Here is a 6,579-nt window from a genome sequence, read left to right as displayed (position 1 = left end):
ACTCCTAAGATTATAAACTTCCCACTACGTATTGAGTATGTTTGCTACTAATAAACGTAAAATACTTCCACACAGGAGTGTTTTTCGGAAAGAAACTAAAAGTATCTCAAAGTAAAAATAATACTTGCAGGTTCGTGCGTGTAGAGGGGCCATAAAGCGTTCCCTTTTAATATAATTTAGTCTACTCAAACTGACCACCCGACTATTGCCTGTGAATGTGTGCGTAGACGTCATTGAGAATATCTCCATCTTTCTCTAAGACACAAGTGTGAAAGGGATAGATCTTGGTAGCATCGAATTTTACGAATGTGAACCTTAATATTACGGTCGTATGGCTTAGTAAACAAAATAGGACTTAGGATCTTTCTTCTTGAATCGAGCGTCGGCACCCGCCATAAGGCAAATGACCTCTTCCTCGATTATGGTAGCCTGGTACTTTTGGTAAACATTTGTCTTAATAAATCACTGGTCGTCGGTTGCATATCGCTAATAGGTACGGGGCAAATGACCTCTTCCTCAGTCATGGTATCCTGGTACTTTCTGATTAATGTTTGTCTCGTTATGTCGCCAGTATGTCGCCGTTATGTCGCCATTATGTCGTCAATATGTCGCCGTTATGTCGCCAATATGTCGCCGTTATGTCGCCAATATGTCGCCAGTATGGCGCCGTTATGTCGCCATTATGTCGCCATTATGTCGCCGTTATGTCGCCAGTATGTCGCGTTATGTCGCCAGTATATCGCCAGTATGTCGCCAGTATGTCGCCAGTATGTCGCCGTTATGTCGCCGTTATGTCGCCGTTATGTCGCCAATATGTCGCCGTTATGTCGCCGTTATGTCGCCAGTATGTCGCCAGTATGTCGCCAGTATGTCGCCGTTATGTCGCCAGTATGTCGCCGTTATGTCGCCAGTATGTCGCCAGTATGTCGCCAGTATGTCGCCAGTATGTCGCCAGTATGTCGCCAGTATGTCGCCAGTATGTCGCCGTTATGTCACCATTATGTCGCCAGTATGTCGCCGTTATGTCGCCATTATGTCGCCAGTATGTTGCCGTTATGTCGCCGTTATGTCGCCGTTATGTCGCCGTTATGTCGCCGTTATGTCGCCATTATGTCGCCAGTATGTCGCCAGTATGTCGCCGTTATGTCGCCGTTATGTCGCCGTTATGTCGCCGTTATGTCGCCGTTATGTCGCCGTTATGTCGCCGTTATGTCGCCAGTATGTCGCCGTTATGTCGCCAGTATGTCGCCGTTATGTCGCCAGTATGTCGCCAGTAAAAGAGTATAAAAGGCAGGTGCGGACCGCCGGTATTCATTCATTCTTCAACCATCGGCTAGCAGTGACTCTGGTTCTCGGGCGTTTAAATATTCGGTGAGCAAAGTTCCTCTACTACTGTTACTATGTTTGTTTTTGCCGGGAATTATCCTGGTGAATTTAAACGTGGAAATGGTGTCTGTGTTTGGTTTTGCGGGGACAATATCGTCGTAAAGCTGATCTTAGACTTTTGTGGAGATTCTTTGTTACCGAGTACGGGATTTAAATATAGTGAAGTTTCCTATGCAGTGTTTTTCTAAGTGCCGCCACGTTATGCAGGGACAATATCGTTGCATAACAGGGACTTGGAAAGGTGTCTGTGTTTAGTTTTACGGGGACAATATCGTCGTAAAACTGAACTTGGGCTATTGCGGGGATTCTTAGCTACTGTGTGTTGTTATAGTGAAGTTTTCTACGCTGTGTTTTCTAAGTGCCGTCACGTTATGCAGGGACAATATCGTTGCATAACAGGGGCTTGGAAAGCGTGTCTGTGTTTGGTTTTATGGGGACAATATCGTCATAAAACTGAACTTAGATAATGGTGTCTAAGGGAATTTCACTTTTGTGTTTAGTTTGATTTTGTGAGTAGTTTGGTTCGTAAAATTGAACCTAGTTATTTTAGTGTTTTACTATGGGGTCTTTTGCTATATATTTTAAAACCAGATCATTGTTTGGACTGACTGTTTGTCCGGCTGGACCGCTCACCCCTTGCGGTGTTAAATGTGAGCTGTCTAGGAGTCTTTTTGTTCCAAGATGAGGGTTATCTTGGCACCTTCTCTTTACCAACATAGAAGGTGAAAAACGTCTCCCTCCTTAGCTCTCCAATGTCCAGCTGTTAGATGAATAATGGGGATGTCACGTGCGCATCATCTGGAGTAATCTGGGCCCATTTGAAATCTACAGTATTTGGAGGCTTCGTATATTAAATATATTTATTTATACCACTTATATACATAATAGGGACCTGTCTTACCCATGTTGCCACCCTGCCTTTGTGCAACCCACCATGGGGGGAGACAAGACCACGAGCTGTTAGGTTGCATTCTCGGAATCGCTCGCCGAACTCTTACAGCTTCTTAGTAGGGATACACTTGCGTATATTCCAAAGTACCAGGTCGATGGTAAGTACGAACTGTACTTTGGTTATACTAGAGTAGGGACAAGGGTAGGTTTAGGGTAAATTCACACACTAATTATTCGGAATTAGGGTTCATTTTAGTCTTGGTTTGTAAAACTGATATATTTCTTCTTTTAAGGGACTTCAACTACGGTCTCGCTATACTAAAATTGTGCGTTAATAGGTAAAGGGTTTCAATTGCTTAAATCTTCCAATATTTTAATTTATTTGGGGAAAATAATTAATGTAAAATCTTATCTCTATTTTTATTTATGAAATTCTGGTTTTCTGGTGTAAAGACGAGGTACTGAGTATTACAATCATGTTTCTAATTGTACGATTGTGTGATTTACGACGATTGTGTAAATAGGTAAATACCTATTTACACAATAAAATCATAAATATCAAGTTGGGATTAGGAACACAGTCTATTCGGAGATAGAAAATCGACGACTAGCTGTTTTAGGGAACCTTTGGCAGGCAAGAGTAATCCAAAGGATAATTTGAGTGAAATAATGCTCATCTTGATATTTCAGTCTCATAAAATATAGTATATTTTTAACAAATAAACTTAGTACTTCGTTTATACTTCTAAAAGACTAGAAATACTGTTTATATTTTAGTTCTGGGGAATGGAAATGGGATTCGCATCCCTAGTTTTTGAAATAAAAAAGAATAGTAATTTTGATGACTGATGGATACTTTGACACTTCTCTTCATAGTCATCTAGGCACGCATAGGTTCCGAAGTGTTGGTCATAGCCCGTCTGGCTAAAGAGTAGGGTAGGAGTTCCAATTGACCTTGCTGATTGGACTAGGAGCCCCCAAACCTGCATCGAGCGTATGGGTAGCATTTTTCGTATAGAAGCTGGTAGTTAATAATATTAACTTGAAATACTAGGGTGTAAATGGGCTTACCCCAGGAGTGCTACTCATATGTTATCCCGGAGGCTTAATAGATTGTAGCAGGCTTTTACCAACCCCATTTTTAAACTCATTTTACCAAATATATTTCTTTTATATCAGTATCATCATATATGCTGCATTTACCTAAATAATATCACTTCAAGTAAAATATAACTCCATTTACATTACAATAATAAATTCTGGTAACTTTCAGTACTATTTCTGTATTTTAATAAATTATTCTAGTAAGTTACTCGTTAGCGTCATAATAAATGTGCTTCCAATATTATAATATACTTTTCCTAAAGTCCAGGTAATTGTAAATAAAATCAGAGTCCAAAATTTAGCTGATACTCATTAAAGAACCTAGGGTACCGCGGTTCACTTCGAGGGGTCCTAACGCTAGACTAGACGATCACGACTAAATCACATGGCCAAATTCTAAGGGTAAATCTAAAGAGGGTGTTTATATTATGGTAAGTAAGTAAGTAGGTAGTGGGAGGTGACAGTAGGTAATCAATTTTGGGTTATAAAATTACTAATATACATTTTTTATATTTTGATAACATATTAATAATAAATACAACCTATTTAATTCGATTTGCCGATTTCGTTGAAAAAATGTGACGTCACACCAGGGGGGAGGGGTTTGCCAAATGTGACCAAGTGTGACAATGTCCCTCATTGGGTCAAAAAACGTAGAAATTCGTGTGATGTAATTAATGGATGACCCCTTACAACCGACAGTTAATTTCGCCCAGTGGATACGACAATATGAGCTGCTAAAGACATCATTACATTACATTACGATAATACTTCACACGGCAGTTCAGCCTACCGTGCTTATTAATTAATGGAACTCGCTTGGTTACACATTACACATATAGGAGATATAGGTGATATTGGGAGAAGCTGATTATACTCGTAACATAGGTATAGGCTGAGAGACGATGAGGCGAAAATTCACTCAACCGAGAATGAAGCAAGGTATAAGCGGCTCTTCGAACTTTAAGATACGTCAGTTAAATAGATCTAGAAAATATATGGATTAGATATGTCAGTGTCAAAAATGACGTTTTTGTTTGAAGAAATGTCACATTTGACACTGACATATCGAATCCATATCTTTTCTAGATCTATTAAATGACGTATCTTAAAGTTCGAATTGGGCCGAAGGGATGATAACACCTCTAGAAGTCTAGAGGGACAGAGAAAGGTACATGTTATTTCAGAAATATAGCAGCAATTAGCAGTCAGGTATCAGAAACTGCCTAGACAAACAGATAGCAGAACGTGTCTGGCGAAAGGAAAGTCTAAAAACCCGTCGCCAAATCAAAATTGCCGACATGTAGGTATGTAGTGACAATATAGCACGCTAAAGTAGGACGGTTACTCACTTCAGACTCAGAAACGAAAACTTTGGAACATCCATAAATTGCTGCTGCTAAATGCTATGCTATGTGACCCGCTTGACTCGAATATATTAAGCATAGGTATAGTTTTTTTTAAGGGCTGGCCGTTAACTGGCGCTTTGATGACTATGATGAGGACCCACCGCAGTATTTGCTCATAATCTACATGTACCAGAATGTATCTACATATTATTATAGTGATACCGCTCATTTTCACAACAATCGCACTGCGCAACTAATTATATACAAGTATCAGTAATTCGGCTCCACAGTGTTGCGGTTGCGGCGAGATGACGCCGCTCCCGGAGTCCCATTCAGATTTAACAACATGTTAAGGTTTTGAACTGGTTTTGATACGACGATGACGATCGTGTTGGAAGTTGGCGTGCATCTCACGCACGACTTCTACTTGCGAAATGAAATGCGTCAATGAGCGTGAGTGATCTTCAAGGTCGTATTAAAAAAAGATAAAAACGGTAACCGTTGTTAAATCTCAGATAAATACCGTTGTTAAATCTTCGGGCAATCGGGCTCCGGGCGCCGCTGACAGCTACAAACAGCGGCGACACATTACACCCCAAATATATCCTCGTCACGATATTAATTCAAATAATTAATGAAAATTTAGCGGAGAGGAAGTAATTTCGCAAATTAACGAGAGAAGCGAACCGAGAGAGGGCGAGGGTCGCTAATTAATAAAACATATCCATCTCGACGACAAATAAATATACACTCTTATGCCTGAACCTACCACCACGCCAACCGGTTGGAACTTTCTCTTTTTCCAGTATCCAATGCTGCTTGATAACTCATGCAGTTGTTCCGGTATTGAATAAAAGCGGTGATGGAATTGGGTCAATATTTCCTAGTTTCGCCTTTTTGGTGAGTTTGTCCCGGGCGAGTGGTCGTTACCAGGGATGTTGCGGATGCAGATTTTTTGACATCCGCGGACGCGGATGCGGATGAGGATATTTTAAGGCTCACATCCGCGGATGCGGATGTCAAGATTAGGTACATAGAAAACGTCAAAAGTTACATTTTTAGTATTTTTTATTTAAAAAAAAACGAAACGTTTAGTATTTGAGCAAGAATATAGGTGCGTTATATTTAATAAACAGTAACTTGGCCGATTTTTCTGGATCTAGACGATTTCGTTATAGGTAATGACGAAATTACCTAGCACTTACGCCGCCGCTAAGACGTTCCTGTTCCGCTCCGCATCGATTTTATGCGGATGCGGATGCAGATGCGGATGTTGAAAATAATGCGGAAGTTCCGCGGTTGCGGATGCGGATGTTCGCAACATCCCTGGTCGTTACAGGCGAGATGCGGGACACAGCCGCGTGACATTTGTCCTCAGTCGGAGTTATCGCTTCATGTGCCATTTGGAATTAGAATTATCACGGCGGGGCGAAGTTCACAGGTTGATTACAACATTTACAACTGATTTGGGTTATATCAATATGAGAATAGTTGTTTTAGGAATAGATTATAGTATAGGTACTTAGACCATTTCCTGGCAGAAACAAGTGCTTTATAAATGAAATATAGCCATCTAGTTAAACTTTTCGGTGGATCATTAAGCTTGGCCTCTATTCGACATGGTACAACTGTCAGATTTCGCGTCCACTTCAATTCAGCAATTGAATGAATCGCATGTTTATCAAGTGCGGATTCTATCATTTGATACAGGGGTCTCCAAACATACTTTTTTACCTGAGGGCCATATTGCGCCTCAGAAATTTCCGCGCCGGCTACCATCGGCGCCCGGGGGGTATCTGGTTGCTGCTGTTAGGGCTGAACCCCTAGCTCCCGCGGGCCGGACGCTTTG

Source organism: Cydia amplana, chromosome 16 (assembly GCF_948474715.1).
Source record: "Cydia amplana chromosome 16, ilCydAmpl1.1, whole genome shotgun sequence".
Taxonomy (NCBI): Eukaryota; Metazoa; Arthropoda; class Insecta; order Lepidoptera; family Tortricidae; genus Cydia; species Cydia amplana.
The sequence above is the reverse complement of the archived record's forward strand: the minus strand, read 5'-3'. Positions refer to the sequence as shown.